The sequence below is a fragment of the Scyliorhinus torazame genome, chromosome 10 (assembly GCF_047496885.1).
Source record: "Scyliorhinus torazame isolate Kashiwa2021f chromosome 10, sScyTor2.1, whole genome shotgun sequence".
Lineage (NCBI taxonomy): Eukaryota > Metazoa > Chordata > Chondrichthyes > Carcharhiniformes > Scyliorhinidae > Scyliorhinus > Scyliorhinus torazame.
This window is the reverse complement of record NC_092716.1, coordinates 167,954,600-167,978,227: the sequence shown is the minus strand read 5'-3', so window position 1 is coordinate 167,978,227 and position 23,628 is coordinate 167,954,600.

The window sequence follows — 23,628 nt, the reverse complement described above, 5'->3', positions numbered from 1 at the left end:
TGGCAAAAGTGCTGGCTACGAGGATCGAGGACTGTGTCCCGGGGGTGATCCATGAGGACCAGACAGGATTTGTAAAGGGAAGGCAACTAAACACCAATGTGCGGCGGCTCTTAAACGTGATAATGATGCCATCGGTGGAGGGAGAGGCGGAGATAGTGGCAGCTATGGACGCGGAGAAGGCCTTTGACCGAGTAGAGTGGGAGTATCTCTGGGAAGTGCTGTGTAGGTTTGGGTTCGGGGGAGGGTTTATTAGTTGGGTTAAGCTCCTTTACAGAGCCCCGGTGGCGAGTGTGGTGACGAATCGGCGGAGGTCGGAGTACTTTCGGCTGGGGATGCCCCGTCCCCCCTGTTGTTTGCATTGGCGATTGAACCCTTGGCCATGTCATTGAGGGAGTCTAGGAAATGGAGGGGGGTGGTCCGAGGGGGAGAAAAGCATCGGGTGTCGCTTTATGCGGATGACCTGTTGCTGTATGTGGCGGATCCAGTGGAGGGGATGGTGGAGGTCATGCAGACTCTAAGGGAGTTTGGGGATTTTTCGGGAGGGAAGAGTGAGTTTTTGTAGTACAGGCAGGGGCCGAAGAAAGAGGGATAGGCGATCTACCGCTGAGGAGGGCGGAGGGGAGCTTTCGGTACCTGGGGATCCAGATAGCCAGGATTTGGGGGGCCCTACATAAACTGAATCTGACGAGGTTGGTGGAGCAGATGGAGGAGGACTTCAAAAGATCGATACATGTTACCGCTCTCGCTAGCGGGTAGAGTGCAGTCGGTCAAAATGGTGGTCCTTCCGAGGTTTCTTTTTGTGTTTCAGTGTCTTCCCATCGTGATCACCAAGGCCTTTTTTAAGAGAGTAGGCAGGTGTATTATGGGGTTTGTGTGGGCAAATAGGACTCCGAGGGTAAGGAGAGGGTTTCTGGAACGCAGTAGGGACCGAGGAGGGTTGGCACTGCCAACCTAAGGAGCTACTACTGGGCAGCAAATGTGGCGATGATCCGTAAGTGGGTGATGGAGGGAGAGGGGGCGGCATGGAAGAGGGTGGAGATGGCGTCCTGTAAAGGAACGAGCCTTGGTGCGCTGGTGACGGCACCGCTGCCACTCTCGCCATCAAAGTATATCACGGGCCCGGTGGTGGCGGCAACGCTAAAGATCTGGGGCCAGTGGAGACGGCACAGGGGTGCAATGGGAGCCTCGGTGTGGTCCCCGATCAGGGGTAACTATCGGTTTGTCCCGGGGAGGATGAACTGTGCTGGCATCGGGCGGGGATTAGAAGAATGGGGGACCTGTTCATTGATGGGACGTTTGCGAGCCTAGGGGCACTGGAGGAGAAGTTTGAGATACCCCCGGGAAATGCTTTTAGATACATGCAGGTGAGGGCGTTTGTGAGGCGGCAGGTGAGGGAGTTCCCGTTGCTCCTGGCACAGGAAATTCAAGACAGGGTGATCTCGGGTGTATGGGTCGGGGAGTGCAAGGTGTCGGCAATATACCAGGAGATGAAAGAAGAGGGGGAAGCATTGGTAGAGGAGCTGAAGGGTAAATGGGAGGAGGAGCTGGGGGAGGAGATTGAGGAGGGGTTATGGGCTGATGCCCTAGGTAGGGTTAATTCCTCCTCCTCGTGTGCCAGGCTCAGCCTGATACAATTTAAAGTGGTCCACAGAGCGCGCTTGACGGGGGCGAGGTTGAGTAGGTTCTTTGGGGTAGAGGACAGATGTGGAAGGTGCTCACGGAGTCCGGCGAACCATGTCCATATGTTCTGGCCTTGCCCGGCACTGGAGGGATTCTGGAGAGGAGTGGCGGGAGCAATATCTCAGGTGGTGAAAATCCGGGTCAAGCCAAGCTGGGGGCTAGCAATATTTGGAGTAGTGGACGAGCCGGGAGTGCAGGCGGCAAAAGAGGCCGGAATTCTGGCCTTTGCGTCCCTAGTAGCCCGGCGAAGGATCTTGCTAATGTGGAAGGAGGCGAAGTCCCCCAGCGTGGAGGCCTGGATAAACGACATGGCTGGGTTCATTAAGCTGGAGAGGATAAAGTTTGCCTTGAGAGGGTCTGCGCAGGGGTTCTACAGGCAGTGGCAACCGTTCCTAGACTATCTCGCGGAGCGTTAGAGGAAGGTCGGTCAGCAGCAGCAGCAACCCAGGGGGCGGGGGGGGGGGATGTCCTGTGGAGGGGGGGAGGGAGGGAGGGGGGAAGGGGGTCTGCCTAGTGGGTGTTTGAGCAAGAGAACACATGAAAGATTTGGAAACTGGCATGTACGGGAGAGAGCCAGTGTGCAAAGCTCTGTAACATATCGTTTTACCCTTTAGATATCTTGCTATGTGCGATTTCTTTCTATTTTGTTACATTGCTGGTCGCGCTCCGTGCTGTACAGCGCTGCCTGGGATGTTTGCTCTGGCCACAAAAAATAATACTTGGACCCCCCAGAATTGGCTGGCTGCCAATTTTTTTGTTTGTAAGGGTGGAAAATTGTGTTAAAAAACTTTAATAAATTTTTTTTTTTAAAAAAGGGAAATCCAGTTGACAATGGCGGGACCGGTTAATTTCACTGGCAGGCCGCCTCCCCTGCCGAAAAGCACACAGCACGGTGGTCAGTAAATCCCGCCCACTGTACACATGAGTCAGAATTATAGAATACCGAGATCTATCAAGAATACAGGGTTGTTTGGGTATAATCATGATGTGGAGATGCCGGCGTTGGACTGGGGTGAGCACAGTAAGAAGTTTTACAACACCAGGTTAAAGTCCAACAGGTTTGTTTCAAACACTAGCTTTCGGAGCACTGCTCCTTCCTCAGGTGAATGAAGAGGTCTGTTCCAGAAACATACACTTATTTAACTGCAAATGCTCACATTCAAAGCATTGTCTTGTATCTTTGAATTTGTCTATATATATGTTTCTGGAACATACCTCCCATTCTGGTTCCAGCTGCAGGAGGCACAACATTTTGTGCAATAAAGCCTCGATTGTTTCACCATTCACGTCTCGTGGTAATTGAGGTACATCAATTTATTGCACAAGATTTTAAAAGATGAACATCTTAATCAAGCCTGATCGCCTGCAGCTGAGCCGCACGCAGCCAATACCACGTCCACCTTCGACACTGGCTAGCCTGCTTCGAAGGCTACCTCAGAGCAGCCACTGAAGACCTCTCGAACCTACAGAAGCTCCAAGTCCTCTACTCACGGGTGAGCCCTGAAATATTTCCCCTCATCCGGGATACGCTCACCAACACAGAAGTGATGACGCTACTAAAGGGACATTACTTTAATTCGGTGAATCAAGTGTTCGCCAAGCACCTCCTGGCCACGAGACGGCAACTCCCGGGGAAGACTCTGGACAATTTCTTGCGGGCTCTACAGATTTTCGGTAGGAACTGTGACTGCCAGGCAGTTTCGGCAGTCCAACACATCAAACTATTAATCAGAGACGCTTATGTCACGGGCATGAAGTCTACATACGTTCGCCAGCGACTATTGGAAGGGGGTACGCTCGATCTTGCAGAGATTAGGCAGCTTGCTAATTCACTAGAAGTGGTCTCCCGTAACCTGGAGGCCTACACCTCCGACCGGGCGGCACCCTCATGGGCATCGTGGGCCCCACCAGCTGCCGACTTGAGCTCACCGCAAGCCTGCGCCGCGCGGCAGCCAGCCAATTCTGGGGGGTCCAAGTATTATTTTTTGTGGCCAGAGCAAACATCCCAGGCAGCGCTGTACAGCACGGAGCGCGACCAGCAATGTGTGTGGGAAGAAGGGACACTTTGTTTCCGTTTGCCAGGCCCGGTCGGTCGGCACTATTTCCAGGCCCGGCATTGCTACACCCTCCACGTGTGTTCCAGTGGCGCCGCCATCTTCTCCACCACAAGCCACATGTGGCCCATGGGTGCCGCCATCTTTGATGCCGCCCGCCAGGTGCGCCCTGTGGGCGCCGCCATCTTCGGTGCCATTTTGGACCGCGCCTCAGGACCCCTGCTCATCTGGCCGTTCGCTGCCAACTGATAACTCCGCCACCGCTGATCAGCCCGGGACCTCCCAGCATCTTCCACAGCTCGCCTCCAACACCCTGGATCAGTCTCGGACCCGCAACCTCGCAACTGCTACGACGACTGTAAAGATCAACGGGCACGAGACGACCTGCCTCTTTGACTCCGGGAGCACAGAGTTTCATCCACCTTGCTACGGTAAGGTGCTGCTCCCTCCCGGTACTCCCCGTCACCCAGAAAATCTCCCTGGCCTCCGGATCCCATTCCGTGGAAATCCGGGGGTACTGTGTCGCGACCCTCATCGTTCAGGGCGTAGAGTTCACCAACTTCAGGCTCTACGTCCTCCCCCACCTCTGCGCTGCCCTGTCACTAGGCCTTGATTTTCAATGCCACCTCCAAAGCCTTACTTTGAAATTCGACGGACCCTTGCCCCCCCGTCACCGTCTGCGGCCTCACGACCCTTAAGGTCGATCCACCTTCCCTGTTTGCAAACATCACCCCGGACTGCAAGCCTGTCGCCACTAGGAGCAGACGGTACAGTGCCCAAGGCAGGACCTTCATCAGGTCAGAGGTCCAATGGCTTCTGCGGGAGGGGATCATTGAGGCCAGTAACAGCCCCTGGGGAGCTCAAGTGGTGGTATTGAAGACTGGGGAGAAGCACAGGATGGTCATTGACTGCAGTCAGACCATCAACCGGTACACGCAGCTTGATGTGTACCCCCTCCCACGCATATCTGACATGGTCAATCAGATTACGCAGTATCGAGTCTTCTCCACAGTAGACTTGAAGTCCGCCTACTACCAGCTCCCCATCCGCTCGGAGGACCGCCAATACACTGCGTTCGAAGCAGATGGCCGCCTCTATCATTTCCTTAGAGTTCCCTTTGGTGTCACCAATGGGGTCTTGGTCTTCCAGCGAGAGATGGACCGAATGGTTGACCAGTACGGGCTGCGGGCCACCTTCCCGTACCTAGATAATGTCACTATCTTCGGCCATGATTCGCAGGACCTCAACGCAAACCTCAAAAATTCCTCCATGCCGCCAAACTCCTTAACCTCACCTACAATAAGGAGAAATGCGTGTTCCGCACCAACCGCTTAGCTATCCTTGGCTACGTAGTGGAAAATGGAGTCCTAGGGGCCGACCCCGACTGCATGCTGGAACTCCCCCTCCCCCACTGCTCCAAAGCCCTGAAACGATGCCTGGGGTTTTTCTCATATTACTCCCAGTGGGTCCCTAATTACCACACCAAGGCAGACATCGCCAAGGCCACGATGCACGCAGTCGACGAGACCCTCCCCTTTCAGGTGGAGAGCGATGCATCAGACGTAACTCTGGTCGCCACCCTCAACCAGGCGAGCAGACCCGTGGCTTTCTTTTCCCGCACCCTCCATGCCTCCGAAATTCGGCACTCCCCTGTCGAAAAGGAAGCCCAAGCCATTGTGGAAGCTGTGCGACATTGGCGGCATTACCTGGCCGACAGGAGATTCACTTTCCTCACTGACCAACGGTCGGTTGCCTTCATGTTCAACAATACTCAGCGGGTCAAGATCAAAAATGACAAGATCTTGAGGTGGAGGATCGAGCTCTCCACCTATAACTATGAGATCTTGTATCGCCCAGGGAAGCTCAATGAGCTCCCTGATGTCCTAACCCGCGATACATGTGCCAGCGCACAAGTGGACCGACTCCGGGCTCTCCACAATGACCTCTGCCAACCTGCCTTACTCCATTGAGGAGGTCAGGGCTGTAACCAGAGACTGCCAAGTCTGCACAGAGTGCAAGCCGCACTTCTACAGGCCAGATAGAGCACACCTGGTGAAGGCCTCCCTGATGTGACCATCAATTCACTCGAAGACACGTGAAGAAGTAAACCGTGGTTTTAATCAGCTTAGGACTGAGCCTGCCTGTGACCGGTACAACACTGAAGGCGGCCCCGCAGGTCGGCAGATCTTATACTTCCCGTAAAGGGGGTGGAGCCATGGGCTGAGCCATGGGCGGAGCCCGTACATGCACCAACATATCCCCTGTGGGTGAAGCCACACAATGGCCGATAGGTAGAGCCCACAGGGTTAATAACGTAACACAGTGCACTGGTGAATTATCAGTAATTATACATTCACCAAACTCCCGCCCCTTTGAGCGCCTCAGCATGGACTTCAAACGGCCCCTCTCCTCCACCGACCGCAACATGTACTTTCTCAACGTAATTGATGAGTACTCCCGGTTCCCTTTCGCCATCCCATGCCCCGACATGACTTCTGCCATGGTCATCAAAGTTCTGCACAGCATCTTCACTCTGTTCGGTTTCCCCACCTACATCCACCTTCATGAGTGATGAGCTGTGTCAGTTCCTGCTCAGCAAGGGCATCGCCTCGAGCAGGACGACCAGCTACAACCCCCGGGGAAACAGGCAGGTGGAGAGGGAGAACGGGATGGTCTGGTAGGCCGTCCTGCTGGCCCTTCGGTCTAGAAATCTCCCAGTCTCCCGCTGGCAGGAGGTCCTCCGCGACGCGCTCCACTCCATCCGGTCGCTCCTGTGCACTGCCACTAATAAGACGCCTCACGAATGTGTGTTTGCCTTCCCCAGGAAGTCCACCTCCGGGGACTCGCTCCCAACATGGCTGACAGTTCCTGGACCCGTCCTCCTCCGGAAGCATGTGCGGAGACATAAATCGGATCCCTTGGTTGAGAAAGTTCACCTCCTCCCTGTAAACCCGCAGTACGCCTACGTGGCACACCCCGACAGGCGACAGGACAGAGTCTCCCTCCGGGACCTGGCACCCACTGGGTCCCCACTCACAACCCCCGACCTGTCACCGCTCCTCTCCCCCCCCCCCCCCGGTTGCCTCATTCACCCCAGCGCCACACACACTCCCACCAGCGAACCTCACTGCAGCCCCCACCCCAGCAGGATCCGTCCCCTCACTGGGTCTACTAAGGGGTGACGAAGACGAGGACAACACGCTCCCGGAGTCGCAGGTGACCACGTCAGTGCCCACATCATCACCAGGACGGAGGCAATCGCAGCGGAGGGTCAGAGCTCCCGACAGACTCAATCTGTAATGTTTTTCTTCACCCCCGCCGGACTCTTTGTTTAAACAGGAGGTGAGTGGGGTAAACACCACAAGTAATACATTGCATGTATTGCGGTACTGCCCATGTATTACAGGTACCACAGTAAATCCCAGCCTGCTATCTCTTCCCAGCAGGCAGCGGATAAAAGTGTATGTTCTCCTGTGCTGCTCCCATTCTGGTTCCAGCTGCAGGAGGCACAACATCTTGTGCAATAAAGCCTCGATTGTTTCACCATTCTCGTCTTGTGGTCATTGACGCTACATCAAAGGCAAACAGGTCTAATCGAATCAGAGCAACGGAACTGGGAAGGAAGAAACAGATAAACAATCAGCATGGGATATAGCTGCGTAAAGTAGAGATAATCATACTCAAGTATAAGAAGGACATTTTAAAGAAATAAAGATGACATGTGCATTGCTGAGACAATGGGATCCCTAAGTGAAAAGTGAGAACATTGAGCGATGGAAACCCAGTGAACGATGGAAACCCAGCGGTCAGGTTTGAAATCGAAATGAGTTCGAAACTTATAAAGAACTCACTGGAAAAGTACCGTAGCCTACCTTCCTGAAAAAAGGTCCTGAAAAAGGTCCTCTTTTCCTGAAAAAAAGAACAGTAAGAAGCCTTACAACACCAGTTTAAAGTACAGCAGGTTTGTTTTGATTCACTAGCTTTCGGAACACAGCTCCTTCCTCAGGTGAATCCTCAGGTCATTCACCTGAGGAAGGAGCTGTGCTCCGAAAGCTAGTGATTCGAAACAAACCTGTTGGACTTTAACCTGGTGTTGTAAGACTTCTTACTGTGCTCACCCCAGTCCAACGCCGGCATCTCCACATCATGAAAAAAAGAAAACAGAGATACCTCACATCACCAACTGCATCACCAACTGCCCACGGTAAGGGTTGAGCTGGACAGAAATGCTTGCTTTTGAAGGTATGATTGCTTCACACTGATGCAAAATGCACAGCATCACTAGTTGACAAGATTCCCTTCCCTTCCTGTCACTATAGCAGCTGTATCCAATTATCTCATTAAGGAGAAGTGAGTGTGTGAGTTGACCTTGTCCTTGGGTGATGGATGACAAGTCCTTCAACATGATTGTTTTAGGCTTACTGTCACCAGAAGCAAAGAAATAATTTAAACAATTAAACAATTTATAAACATATTTTTCTTTCCTTTCCAAAGCTCATGCTTTTGTGATATATTTACGTTGACTAATGAGATTATGATTCATTGGTGGTTAGGTGGTCATGGGCAGCGGGGAGCTCCATTCAGCAAGATAAGAGGCAGTGCCGCTTTGATCCGCGATGTACATGAACCAGCCTGGAGAGTTTTAGTCCTGTGAGATTTTTCTGATATACTATTCTGTTACAAATCATTTTGGTTCCACTAAACTAGAAAGGAAGAGGACCCAATTTATTTTCAATGATAAATAAACTTTAATAAAAATGAAAAAGAAATCAAAGTGCTGAAATAAGAACAGAAAATACCAGACACAAAGGCACCTCACATACAAAAGAGACAATAAGTAAACGGATGAACTCACTAATCCTACACTGAGCACTGAGCTGTGCTTGAAGTCAAATGTTGGTAGTAAGTACAGTGTTGCAACTCTATCTCTGACCTATACTCCCTTGAAGCATGCATGCTACTGGGAGAGTGGGAGCAGTGACTTATCAAACCAAAATACTTAACACATTACCTTACTTTTGCAAATACTGGATTTTGACTGATCTGCTGTTTAGAACATACATTGTGCCTATTTGGCCATATTTTTTCAAAGGCGAGGGAACTTTTCAGTTTGTGCTCTGTTACACATCATTGACATGATGGGTAGAAATTTCCCAGCTAGGTGGGGGCAAGTGGAAAGATTCCAGAAAACTATGTCAGGTCGGGACTCTGATGTCACCCCGCCCTCTTCCTGCTTTCCCTGCAATGGGTTTCAAATACTGCAAATAACCCCCTTAGATCTGAAGGGAAAGCAATAGAGGTGATGATAAAGGAAATTAAGAGCATTTTAAACATGAATTCTGTCATGATATCCATATTAACATATCATGGTGCAATCACACACACACACTGATAGACAGGTAGATGGACCAATCAACACACACACAACATCACAGCCAATCACCAGTGAGAGCACACGCACTATAAAACAGGGAACACCGCAGTTTCTGCTCATTCTACCAGGAGATAGCTCAGAGCACAGAGCTCACAGCGCGCCACTCAGACATACACCATGTGCTGAGTGCCTCACTAAGATAGTGCTAGGGCTGGGTCCACAGGTTAGCTGGTGAAGTACGAACCACAGCCAGAAGTTAATAGTTATTATTATACAGAATAATAAAACAGAGTTGTACCATCTACAACCGTGTTGGTTCATTTGTGTACCGGAACACCCAACACGACAAATCTTTCCTAAATGCGCATGGCTTTCTTACCGTGTCTGCACCTCACCAAAATCATCAAGACGAGAGCACAGCAGGAAGTGTTTCCTCAGTAAAACGGCCAAGCAAGGAAGGTTTGCTCAGCTACACTGGGAAGCCTAGCTAGGCCATTCGGAGTTGCTGTTCAAAGCATTTCTCCCAGAAAGTGCAATCCATGCTTGACAGGTTGCCAACTTTTAGGAAGGCACATCACCTGTCCAGCACTTCGCTCACCTTCAGCTAGATTTTCCTGCTGCCAGCTTTCACAATACATGGGAGCAGCTAATGCAGCTAGACCCTGCATCTCTGCCGAGGAGAAATTGCAGAAGCAAGCCCACAGAATCACAGAATTTACAGTGCAGAAGGAGGCCATTCGGCCCATCGAGACTGCACCGGCCCTTGGAAAGAGCACCCTGCCTATCCCCGCACCTCCACCCTATCCCTGCACCTCCACCCTATCCCCGTAACCCCACCTTACCTTTTTATTTTGGACACTAAGGGCAATTTAGCATAGGTAATCCACCTAATCCCGCACATCTTTGGATCATGGGAGGAAACCAGAGCACCCGGAGGAAACCCACGCAGACACGGGGAGAACGTGTAGACTCCGCACAGACAGTGACCCAAGTCGGGAATCAAACCTGGGACCCTGGCGCTGTGAAGCCATTGTGCTAATCACTATGCTGCCGTGCTGCCCACTGTGACCAGAACCAAAAATTGCCACCAGCAGCAGGAGCCACATCAGAAGGACATTGCTGGGGGATAAACATTGAATTCCAGCTGAAAGGACACGGCATCCGCAACACAAGGGGCGGAATTCAGCCCAAATATTTTGAAGTGTCATTTTGGGCGGGTTTGGCAGAGTGTCTCCCGTTAGCTTTTTGGGTGAAATCTACACCGCTATTCAACCAGACCTAGGGCTCGACTTAACAGCTGTGTCGCGCTTCAGCAAGAATGCAACACGGCGATTAGATCATGGGAGAGGACAAAATGAGGAACCGTGCCGGGCGCTGATTGGTTTGCGATCTAACTGACCTGTCACTTTGGCGACAAACCAATAATCACCAATTAATGCCAATTTCCATACGATTAACATGAACGACCCCCTATCTCAAGTCCTCTTATGATCTAACTGTCTGCCCTAAGTGGTCATGGGGGCACCGGTTAATACACCTTTTAAAAATGTGAAGCTGGCAGAATGGCTGCTGTGGGGATCCGAGGAGGTGAGCAGCCATCTTGAATCCCAGGCAGTGAGTTTGGGCGCACTGAGATTGCTGCCCCAGTGCTCGGAGGGGGCTGCCCCTGGGCTGGGGGAGTGGGTGTCTCACTGCCTCCAGGTCCGCCATGCCACCCCCTGGATCGTGTGTACCCACAACGAGAGCAACTCCAGCTCCTGCCCATCTGTCCCACCAACCAACACTCACTGACTGTGGTGGTCTCCCGCCGAGCCGCTCAAGACTATTATTAAGAGGGAATTGGAGGGCAGCAGGGTGGCGCAGTGGTTAGCACTGCTGTCTGCGGCGCTCGAATCGCGGCCCTGGGTCACTGTCCGTGTGGAGTTTGCACATTATCCCCGTGTCTGCGTGGGTTTCACCCCTGTAGCGCACAATGACTTACGAGAGAGACGAATAGAGGTGAAGTCGATGAGGCTTTATTAAGCGTGACTTGTTCCCAGCAGTTCAGTAACAGACTGGAGCTGCGGGGAGAAGCCCAGGTTCTTATACTCCGCCTTCAGGGCGGAGCTAGGGATCAACAGCCAACCAGGACCCGGGATCTGTCAGCCAATGGCATCACGGCTTCACAGTCCCACATGACCCCTAATGCATACTACCACATTCACCCCTTGTTAAAAATGAACCCAGCGGGGTGGTGCTTCGCATGGTGGTAGGGGTTTACAAGGCTGGTCCTGGGAGGAGAAAATTTTTGGCATGTCTTTTCAATGCTCTACACTTTGCCCTACATTGGGCTATGTACAGGGTTTGTGAACTATTTACAAAATTCGTAAGAGGAAAAAAAAGAACATTCTCGTTAAAGTCCACAACATTCTTGTGTTACCCCGATGCCACGAGTAGAGCGGGCGGTCTGGTCTTCCTTGTTGATCGCCTCAGCACCGGTGGTGGTGCAGGTGCTTGTTCCCGTGTTGTCGTCTCCGGGAGCTTTTCGGTGTCTGCTTCAGTTTCACTCCTGGTCGGACATGGGAGGAGGACCGATCCTCCCGGGAAGGGGGCGGTCGCGGGGTGCGCCGGTGGCAGGGAGGGGGTGATCGGTGTCGGGGGGGGGGTGTGCTTTTTGCCGGCGGGCGCCAGGTCTCGCAGGGAGACCGTGTCCTGTCGGCCGTCGGGGTACGCCACGTAGGTGTACTGCGGGTTCGCGTGGAGGAGATGAACCCTCTCGACCAACGGGTCCGACTTGTGCGCCCGCACGTGTTTACGGAGCAAGATGGGTCCTGGGGCCACCAGCCAGGTCGGCAGCGACGTTCCGGAGGAGGACTTCCTGGGGAAGACAAGGAGGCGCTCATGAGGCGTTTGGTTAGTGGTGGTACACAGCAGCGACTGGATGGAGTGGAGAGCGTCCGGGAGGACCTCCTGCCACCGTGAAACTGGGAGATCTCTGGACCGTAGGGCCAGTAGGACGATCTTCCAGACCGTGCCATTCTCCCTCTCTACTTGCCCGTTGCCCCGGGGGTTGTAGCTGGTCGTCCTGCTCGAGGCTATGCCCTTGCTGAGCAGGAACTGGCGCAGCTCGTCACTCATGAAGGAGGACCCCCTGTCGCTATGGATATATGCGGGGCAACCGAACAGTGCGAATATAGTGCTCAGGGCTTTAATAACTGTGGCCGCTGTCATGTCGGGGCAGGGGATGGCGAAAGGGAAACGAGAGTACTCGTCCACCACGTTCAGGAAGTATGTGTTTCGGTCGGTGGAGGGGAGGGGCCCTTTGAAATCCAGACTGAGGCGTTCAAAGGGGCGGGAAGCCTTGATCAGGTGCGCTCTATCTGGCCTGAAAAAATGCGGTTTGCACTCAGCGCAGATGTGGCAGTTCCTGGTGACAGTACAGACCTCCTCCACGGAGTAGGGGAGGTTGCGGGACTTTATAAAATGGTAGAACCGAGTGACCCCCGGGTGGCAGAGGTCCTCGTGGAGGGTTTGGAGACGGTTTATTTGTGCGTTGGCACATGTGCCGCGGGACAGGGCATCGGACGGCTCGTTCAGCTTTCCGGGTCGGTACAAGATCTCGTAGTTGAAGGTGGAGAGCTCGATCCTCCACCTTAAGATCTTGTCATTTTTAATTTTGCCCCGCTGTGCATTATCGAACATGAAAGCTACCGACCGTTGGTCAGTGAGGAGTGTGAATCTCCTGCCGGCCAGGTAATGCCTCCAATGTCGCACAGCTTCAACTATGGCTTGGGCTTCCTTTTCCACTGAGGAGTGGCGGATTTCTGAGGCATGGAGGGTTCGGGAGAAGAAGGCCACGGGTCTGCCCGCTTGGTTAAGGGTGGCCGCTAGAGCTACATCGGAGGCGTCGCTCTCGACCTGGAAGGGGAGGGACTCGTCGATGGCACGCATCGTGGCCTTTGCGATATCCGCTTTGATGCGGCTGAAGGCCTGGCGAGCCTCTGTCGACAGGGGGAAGGTAGTAGTCTGTATTAGTGGGCGGGCCTTGTCTGCATACTGGGGGACCCACTGGGCGTAATATGAAAAAAAACCCAGGCATCGTTTCAGGGCTTTGGAGCAGTGGGGAAGGGGAAATTCCATAAGGGGGCGCATGCGTTCGGGGTCGGGGCCTATTATCCCATTGCGCACTACGTATCCCAGGATGGCCAGCCGGTTTGTGCTAAACACGCACTTGTCCTCGTTGTATGTGAGGTTCAAGGCATTTGCGGTCTGGAGGAATTTTTGGAGGTTGGCGTCGTGGTCCTGCTGATTGTGGCCGCAGATGGTTACGTTGTCGAGATATGGGAACGTGGCCTGTAACCCGTGTTGATCAACCATTCGGTCCATCTCCCGTTGGAAGACCGAGACCCCGTTTGTGACGCCAAATGGGACCCTTAGGAAGTGGTATAGTCGCCCATCTGCCTCGAAGGCTGTGTACTTGCGGTCACTTGGGCGGATGGGGAGCTGGTGATAGGCGGACTTGAGGTCCACGGTGGAGAAGACCTTATATTGGGCAATCCGATTTACCATGTCGGATATGCGGGGGAGAGGGTACGCATCTAGCTGTGTGTACCTGTTGATGGTCTGGCTATAGTCTATGACCATCCTTTGCTTCTCCCCGGTCTTTACTACTACCACCTGTGCTCTCCAGGGACTATTGCTGGCCTGGATTATGCCATCCTTCAGCAACCGCTGGACTTCGGACCGGATAAATGTCCGGTCCTGGGCGCTGTACCGTCTGCTCCTAGTGGCGACGGGTTTGCAATCCGGGGTGAGGTTTGCAAACAAGGATGGCGGTTCAACTTTGAGGGTTGCGAGGCCGCAGATAGTGAGTGGGGGTATTGGGCCGCCGAATTGAAACGTTAGGCTCCGCAGGTTGCACTGGAAATCTAATCCAAGTAATGTGGGCGCGCAGAGTTGGGGGAGGACGTAGAGCCTGTAGTTTTTAAACTCACTCCCTTGCACCGTTAGGGTCACTATGCAGAACCCTTTGATCTCTACGGAGTGGGATCCTGCAGCTAGGGAAATCTTTTGCGTACTGGGACGGATGGTCAAAAAACAGCGTCTTACCGTGTCGGGGTGGATGAAGCTTTCGGTGCTCCCGGAGTCGATCAGGCATGGTGTCTCGTGTCCGTTGATCAGCACCGTTGTTGTCGTCATCTGGAGCGTCCGGGGCCGTGCTTGACCCAGCGTCACCGAGGCCAGATGTGGTCGTAGTGTCTCAGCGTCTTCTTCGGACCCCGTGGAGCCGTCGATGCTGGGGTCCATTGTTGTCATCCAAGATGGCGGCATCCATGAATCGCACGCGGCCGGGGGTGGACAAAATGGCCGCCCCCACGGATCGCACATGGTCGGGGGTGGACAAAATGGCCACCCCCATGCATCGCACATGGCTGGAGGGTCACAAGATGGCGGCGCCCATCCTCCCCTCGTGGTGGCCGGGACCCAAAATGGCGGCGCCCGCGGGTCGCACATGGGGCGCTGGGGGGGTTGGGGAGCGTTTGGGATGCGCTGGACTCTTTCTTCTCCGGGGACAGCGGCGACCCCCCGGGACCGGCACACAGCCGCGAAATGGCCCTTTTTCCCGCAGCTCTTGCCGCGCGGGCCGGGCAGCGCTGCCGGGGGTGTTTCGTCTGCCCGCAGAAATAGCAGCGGGCCCCCCCGGGATGGTCTGGCATCTTAACCGCGCAAGCCTGTGAGGGGGGGGGAGGGGGTTTGTCGCGACGGGGGTACACGGAGCCCAAGGGGCTGCCGCACGCTCGGGGCCGTAGGCGCGGGCGTTTTGCGAGGCCACATCTAGGGAAGCTGCAATGACCCGTGCCTCTGAGAGTCGTAGCGACTCTTTTTCTAAAAGTCTTTGGCGGATTTGGGGAGAGTTCATACCTGCCACAAACGCATCGCGAATTAACATGTCCATGTGTTCCGTCGCGTTTACCGGCGGGCAGCCGCAGCCCCGTCCCAAAATTAGCAGCGCGGCGTAGAACTCTTCTAGCGATTCTCCGGGGCTTTGCCGTCTCGTTGCGAGTTGGTAGCGTGCATAGACCTGGTTCACTGGACGAATGTAGACGCTCTTTAGTGCTGCGAGCGCCGTCGAGAAATCCTCTGCATCTTCTATGAGAGGGTAAATTTCCGGGCTTACCCTTGAGTGCAGGACCTGTAGTTTCTGGTCTTCTGTGATCCGGCCGGGGGCCGTTCGGAGGTAGCCTTCGAAACAAGTCTGCCAGTGTTTAAAATCTGCTGCCGCGTTCACTGCGTGGGGGCTGATCCGCAGGCATTCCGGGGCGATCCTGAACTCCATAGTCCTTTAAGCATGCTTAATAAATTGTAGCGCACAATGACTTATGAGAGAGATGAATAGAGGTGAAGTCGATGAGGCTTTATTAAGCGTGACTTGTTCCCAGCAGTTCAGCAACAGACTGGAGCTGCGGGGAGAAGCCCAGGTTCTTATACTCTGCCTTCAGGGCGGAGCTAGGGATCAACAGCCAACCAGGACCCGGGATCTGTCAGCCAATGGCATCACGGCTTCACAGTCCCACATGACCCCTAATGCATACTACCACAACCCCCACAACCCAAAGATGTGCTGGTTAGTTGGATTGGCCACGCTAAATTGCCCCTTAACTAGAAAAAAAATAATTGGGTACTCTAAATTTTAAAAATAAAAGAGTGAATTGGCAATCATAGCAAACTGAGCACTTCACATCCATCAAGTGGATTCCCATGGGTAGACGGGCCTTGTTGCATGTGAGAGTTATTGCCTAGCATCCCAATCAGACCGTGAGGCTGGGACACTTTGCCTGAACTCTGGGGGGTCTCAACACACAGACGCAGCAGCCAACATCCAAACAGTCAGGGGCTAGGCCTCAGCACTGGGGACATGCCCACGACCAGAGGGTGCATGTGTGCACCAGTCAACGAACCGGTGCCCGGTCCTGTTAACGTTACCAGCGGGTGGCTGGGGTGCTGGGTTTGGGGTCCGGTGGCCAGGGGGCCCCGCTGTGGTCAGGGGTGCATGGGCAGGGTTGGTTGGATGGTACCCTGAGGGATGGCAGGGAATGTGAGGTGGGGGAGCCATGGGGTACTGGAGGGTCCCGGGGTGGGAGCCATCGCCGGTTGTAAGTCTCTCACCCTATCCAATTCCTTACAGATTTACATTATGGATCGAAAGAGAAAATGCTGGAAAATCTCAGCTGGTCTGGCAGCATCTGTAGGGAGAGAAAAGAGCTAACGTTTCGAGTCCAATGACTCTGTCAAAACTGACATTATGGATGATATCTTGGACCACGCTGAAGCTGCCCTCACGGTGCTAGTGGCAGGCCAGGCTGTCAGACATGGGAGGAGGTAGCGGCAGCAGCGTCAAAAGAGACTCAAGGCAGCGGCACATATTCAGGGCACCACCCTGAAACTCAGCCGCTTATCAGGCCAGGGAGGGACGCACAGGGCGAGGCCGGCGTTGGCCCAAGGTGTCCAGGCATCGCTGGCATCAGAAGTGGAGGCAGCCTCCTGCTTACCGTGTCCTGTGGCCTTTGATGCACCTGACAGGCGTCCTCCGGGGGCCCTGGGGCCGGAGGGCCCCAGCCCAGCCCAATTGCCAGCGCCACATGCCTCGCCGGGCCACCCTGTTCCACAGGCTGATTCTGAGACTCCTGTTGGGAGGGGGAGGCGGGGGGAGGGGAGGGAGGAATTCTGGGGAGCTGGTGTCTGCCGACACCACCCCTTGGGAAGGTTCTGGGTTGGCACGCAGCTCCCCCTCCTCCCAGTCGCTACCCTTGGGCCTGGGTGGGGGGTGGCTCCAGATGTCCCTGCGTCATCTGGCTCTGCCAACCCTGGTGGCTCACCAATGTCTACATCATAGTGTTGACGCCCTCAGCAATGCACCTCAGTGATCAGACATGCTCTGGAATGCCCCGGCAAGGTCCACCTGGGACTGGGACTGATCCTCCTGTGACTCGGACATGCTGCCGAGGCCCTCAGTCATGGCCTTCACTGACTGAGCCACGCCTTGGACAACACCACTCATGATGCTGACGTTGTGCACCAAGCTCTCCACTGCGGTCGCCACCCTAGCAGTGTTGGCCTTGGTACCACACATTGCCGGCACCACCTCCTGCGCACACAGCCTTTGTGACTCCTCCAAATGGCTGTGAACTTGCTGGAGTGTTGCTGAGGTCCTCCTCTGAATCTCACGGCTGCACCTTATCAATTGCATCAGTTCTGGCTAAATCTGGTCCAGAGGCTCAGCAACTGACTGGGACCCAGCTGGATCCTGGAATCCAGCAGATCTCAGACAGTTGTCCCCCTTGGACATTTCTGCCTCCACCTGATGTGCATCACAAACAGTGTGGTGCCCCAGAAGCCTGTCCACTACTTTTGCCCGAGGTGTGTGTCTCTGCACTGGTGGAGAGAGGGTTGACAGCTGTGATGCATCAATGGTGGTCTCCCCGCAGCTCCCCTCCGAGGTGTTCCCTTGGAACATGGGAGGATGAGGTCGGGGGGAGCACATAAGAACATGGAACAAGAGTATGCTACCTGGCCCCTTGAGCCTGCTCTGCCATTCAATAAGATCATGGTTGATTCTTTTTGTGGGCTCAGCTCCATTTACCCGCCCGCTCACCATAATCCTTAATTCCTTTACTGTTCAAAAATCTATTTATCTTTACCTTAAAAACATTCCACAAGGTAGCACGGTAACACAAGTGGATAGCACTGTGGCTTCACAGCGCCAGGGTCCCAGGTTTGATTCCCCGCTGGGTCACTGTCTGTGCGGAGTTTGCACGTTCTCCCCGTGACTGCGTGGGTTTCCTCCGGGTGCTCCGGTTTCCTCTCACAGTCCAAAGACCCAAAGACGTGCAGGTTAGGTGGATTGACCATGATAAATTACCCTTAGTGACCAAAAAGGTTAGGAGGGGTTATTGGGTTACGGGGATAGGGTGGAAGTGAGGGCTTAAGTGGGTCGGTGCAGACTCGATGGGGCGAATGGCCTCCTTCTACGCTGTATGTTCTATGTTCTAAGGTAGCCTCAACTGCTTCAGGGAATTCCACAGATTTACAACCTTTTGCGTGAAGAAGGTCCTCCTCACCTCAGTCCTAAATCTGCTCCCCCTTATTTTGAGGCTATGCCCCTAGTTCTAGTTTCACCTGCCGTTTTGAACAACCTCTCTGCTTCTATCTTAACTATTCCCTTCATAATTTTATATATTGCTATCAGATCCCCCCTCATTCTTCTAAATTCCAATGAGTATAGTCCCAGTCTGCTCAGTCTCTCCTCTTAAGCCAATCTTCTAAACTCTGGAATCAACCTAGTGAACCTCCTCTGCACCCCCTCCAGTGTCAATACATCCTTTCTCAAGTAAGGAGACCCAAACTGTACACAGTACTCCAGGTCTGGCCTCACCAGCACCTGATACAGCTGCAACATAACCTCCCTGCTTTTAAACTCCATCCCTCTGGCAATGAAGGACACAATTCCATTTGCCTTCCTAATTACCTGCTGCACATGCGAACCAAGTTTTTGTGATTCATGCACAAGGACATCCAGGGACCTATGCACAGCAGCATGCTGCAATTTCTTACCATTTAAGGAACAGTCCAGATCCCCGGATGGGCCGGCACCATCGGATGGAGATCCTGCGGCAGAATGGACATGTGGTCAGTGGGAGTGAAGAATCATTATGTCCGGCATCAACAACTTACGTGTGACAGGTCATCTGAATGGGGGCCAGTGGATCCTCACCTCTGTGCCAATATGCCATCCTCTACATCGGTGACCGATATGTCCTAGGCCACTCCGCGACCGCCAAGGCCTGTTCCTGGTAGGGGGTGAGGATTCTGATGTCCAGCACCCCGCCACCTGTCTGGGCCCTCTTCCGTCTGTTGTGGGCCAACTTCTCCTGTGGGGACACAAAGAGGGCATCGTGAGCTGCATGCTTCGTGCATCTGGGGTGGGAGCAGGAACTGGTGGCAGTTGGACATGGGTGGGCTGGGGCACAACGTGGTGCTGGGTGGGGGCGGTGCGAGGTGCATGGTCATCGGGGGGCAGGGGTGGCACGCGGGCCTACTGCCAAGGGGCCGGTGCCAACTGTCCCATGCGGCCCAGCGGAGGTCGTTGATATTCTTATGGTACTGGGTGCCAGTCCTCCTGGTGACACTCCCCAAGCTGACGGCTGTTGCCACTTCCTTCCAGGCAACACTGGCTACCCTGTGGCTGACCTTCTGAGCCCCTCGGGGGAACAGAACATCCTGTCTGTCCTCCACCACATGAGTGAAATGAAATGATTGAAATGAAAATCACTTATTGTCACAAGTAGGCTTCAAATGAAGTTACTGCGAAAAGCCCCTAGTCGCCACATTCCGGCGCCTGTTCGGGGAGGCTGTTACGGGAATCGAACCGTGCTGCTGGCCTGCCTTGGTCTGCTTTCAAAGCCAGCGATTTAGCCCTGTGCTAAACAGCCCCTAAACATCTGGCCAGGTCGGCACCCCGAAACTTGGAACTAGACAGTTAGAAAAGGGCAGCACGGTAGCATTGTGGATAGCACAATTGTTTCACAGCTCCAGGGTCCCAGGTTCGATTCCGGCTTGGGTCACTGTCTGTGCGGAGTCTGCACGTCCTCCCCGTGTGTGCGTGGGTTTCCTCTGGGTGCTCCGGTTTCCTCCCACAGTCCAAAAATGTGCAGGTTAGGTGGATTGGCCATGATAAATTGCCCTTAGTGTCCAAAATTGCCCTTAGTGTTGGGTGGGATTCCTGGGTTATGGGGATAGGGTGGAGTTGTTGACCTTGGGTGGGGTGCTCTTTCCAAGAGCTGGTGCAGACTTGATGGGCCGAATGGCCTCCTTCTGCACTGTAAATTCTATGAGCATTTTGGGGCCTGATAATCTGCAGCCTTTTCCACTCGAACAGTAACTTTGGTGGGATTCTGGCTGAAGAGCCACAAATTAGGCTAATTTTTGGATATTCAGGTGCAAACAAGAAAAATAGTATATGGCAGGTACAGAGGGACATTATCAGAGAGATCTCTATTGATGCCAGAGGATTTCCCACACTGCCAAATTCCGGAAGCTCAACTGCAATTCTGCCAAACCGCAAATGCGTCCTCAGTGCCGCCAAAGCCCCAAAACAAACTTTAATTTCCTACAATCAACGGAGCTTCACTGTAGAGATTGAGAGAGCTTCAATACTGTTGATTCCTGCATAGTGTGGCAAAGAGCACTCTGACATTCCGCCACTTCCTGGTGGTGGGAACCCCTGCAAGGCATCTGCTGGCTCTTGAAATGCCAATCTCCTGGGAACTTGTCACAGAGCCAGGGTGGGCCAAATGGAATCAGTCACTGAAAATTATTGGCCTTGATGCAACTTTTAATGAGTATAAACACCCCTATTGTTATGACATTGTGGATCGTAAATAATGCTATGGGGGATCTAATTGTAACTTACAAACAGTTATCTATGGCCCATATTGCTTATCTGTCACACTTACTTCCAGTGTCTGACTTATTTGTCACAATTTTAGACATCAGTTTGAACCAATCAGTAATGAAGAGGGAGGAACCATGTAAATAAAAGCAAGACAAATAGCTGTTTGAGCTGCCTGTCTGAGGCTGCCAAAGCTGTGGGAGACAATCTGCGAAATAGCTGGTAAGGAAGACCACCAAAAGTCAAAAACGTAAACCAATCGAATCACCCAAAACAATTTCAAAATTGACAGTGACCCCCAGCCCCATAACTACTGTTAATCTTTTTTTTAAAAATAAATTCAGTGTACCCAATTAATTTTTTTCCAATTAAGGGGCAATTTAGTGTGTTCAATCCACCTACCTTGCACATCTTTGGGTTGTGGGGGCGAAACCCATGCAAACACGGGGAGAATGTGCAAACGCCACATGGACAGTGACCCTAACTACTGTTAAACATGAGGGGCTAGAAATCTGTCTTGAGGCATTATTGCCAATGGGCAGTATCGGATTAGTCAGCCATCATACACATTTAATATTTAATTCCATTGACTGCATTGGAACTTAATATCACTGGCTTTATATAACGGGAGGCCAATCAGTTTCACCCAGTTAGCACCATGCCAGAGGGAAATCTCTATCCCAGTACCTTGCATGCCACCTTATACCTGTGCTCATCTTCAAAGTGGTAATGGATAAAAATTAAAGGGTTAAAGGAACATATATAAAACACAAAAGTCTATGGGGCAGGATTCTCCTCTTACTGATGCCGAAATCACGAAACGCGATTGGGCGGAGAATAGCTTCCGACGCCGAAATCGGGGTAGGCGCCGGTTTGACGCCAAATCGGGATTCTCCAGCATCCCGAAAATGGCGTAAATGCGTCGCTTGCCGCGTGAGGTGAAAGTACAGTCGGCATATCATTAGCGGGCCTGACACCCGATGCTCATGGGGCCTCCGCAATTCACCTCCGATGGGCTGATTTCCCGACTGCGTCGTTCACATGTTCTAAAAATCGTGAACTTGACGTCCTGGCTGCTGAGCAAGAAAAAGGAGGTAGGAAATGGCGTGGAGTGAATGCAGGCTGCTGGCCTGGACACCGGCCATGCTGGCTGCGGCGGAGGGGAGGGGGAGGGTGGGCCGAGCAGCCGGGATGCCCCCCCCACAGGACTGGGGCCCAGGCACCGACCGCCATCTTACTTCACACCCACTGACCACCCACCCCAGCCCCTGGTTCTACACAGTGGCACCGGCCGTGTAGATGCGCCCACCCCCGTCCCCAAGCACCCCACCCAATTGGCAGCCAACCAGCGGGGTACTGCCCAGGGCCACACACAAGGCAGACCCCAGTGAGGGCAGTGCCAGCCAATGGTGCCACTGGCAACAGGGATGGGCGCCAGGACCGGAGGCATCGACAGGGCAGGGCTGGTGTCTGCAGTGCCAAACGAGACCACCGTGTAGCCCAAGGTACCTGGATGGGCACGGGAGTATGCACAATGCTAACATGTTGGCCTTTCACTCCCTGCAGACATTGGCATTTGGACACCAACCTGCGATGCTGGCTGCTGTGGTGATGGCCGCAGCCCTGCGAGATATCCTGCGGCCGCGTGAGCGGGGGCCGCTCAGAGAGGCGGGGGAAGATGCAGCAGAGGAACGGGCTGCAGAGGATCGGGCTGCAGAGGGGCAGGTGGCAGCCACATAGGCTGGAGGACGGGCCGCCCAACAGGCTGAGGAGGAGCAGGTGCCATGGAGACCCCGTGTGTACCGTCGCGCATGTCATTCGAGGAACTGCTGGACTGGGCATGCCACCAGAGACTGCGGAACAGCAGAGAGGCTGTGCGGTACATCTGCCAGATGATGGCACACCAGTCACTGCGGGGCTATGGCGGAGGAAACCCGCTCCCGGTGACGGTCAAGGTGACGATTGCCCTCAACCTTTACTCCATGGGGTCCTTCCAGGTGCCGAGTGGGGACCTATCCTGGATCTCACGGGCACAGGTGCATCCGTGCCATCATGGATGCCCTATATGCCCAGGCGGACCACTACACCCAATTCCATGTTGACAGAGCCCACCAGGATGCCCGGGCAGTGGCGTTCGCTGCCATCGCCGGGATGCCCTGGGTACACGGGGTGATCGATGGCATGCATGTCGCCCGGCGGGCTCCGGCAGATAACAGGCTACTCGTCACCAACCGAAAGGGGTTTCACTCCATGAACATACAGCTGCGCATCGTGCACGTCTGCGCCTGATACCTGGGCAGTGTACATGACTCACTCATCCTGGCAGACTCAGTGAACCCAGATGTGCTTGAGGGGCAACCCTCCCCCCGGCTGAGGGGTTGGCTGCTGGGCGACAGGGGTTACCCGCTGCGGTCGTGGCTGATATGCCTATCCGGAGGCCACAGACCAACATGGGGACCCAATACAATGACGCCTTTACAGCGACCAGGAGTGTGGTCAAGCAGTGCTTCGGCATCCTCACGATGTGCTTCAGGAGCCTGGACCGCCCTGGAGGGGCTCTCCAGTACGAGGCTGAGAGGGTCGCCCGCATCGTTGTGGCCTGCTGCATCCGCCTACAGTAGAGGGGCGATGTGCTGGAGAAGGAGGATGAGGAGAAAGGGCAGGCCTCGTCCGACATGGAGAGGACGGTCCACCTACAGGGCCTGCACTGTCCCCCAACCCCGACTCCCCCCAGCCAGCACTGACCAGCCTACCCCCACACACAGCACACAGAGCGCTGAGGCAGGTTTCAACGGTGTTAACAGGTATTTATTGTGGAGAAATATATACAGTCTGTGCCCTAGCCCCTATAAGTCAACTGTGCCCTGAACCCATGCCAACTTAACTGGTGTCTAACTTTCTGGCCTTACGGGCCCCAACACTACGTCTAGTGGTTCCCCAGATGGTACAGCAGGGGTGGAGATGCCCTGCTGTGACTCCTGCCCTGCGACAAGGGTCCCCGTTGGCGCACATATCCTGGGGCGACCCGGCCTGCATTGGCCCGGTCTCTGCTCGGGAATTCCGGTTGGTGTCCTGTACAACCCGCTGCCCAC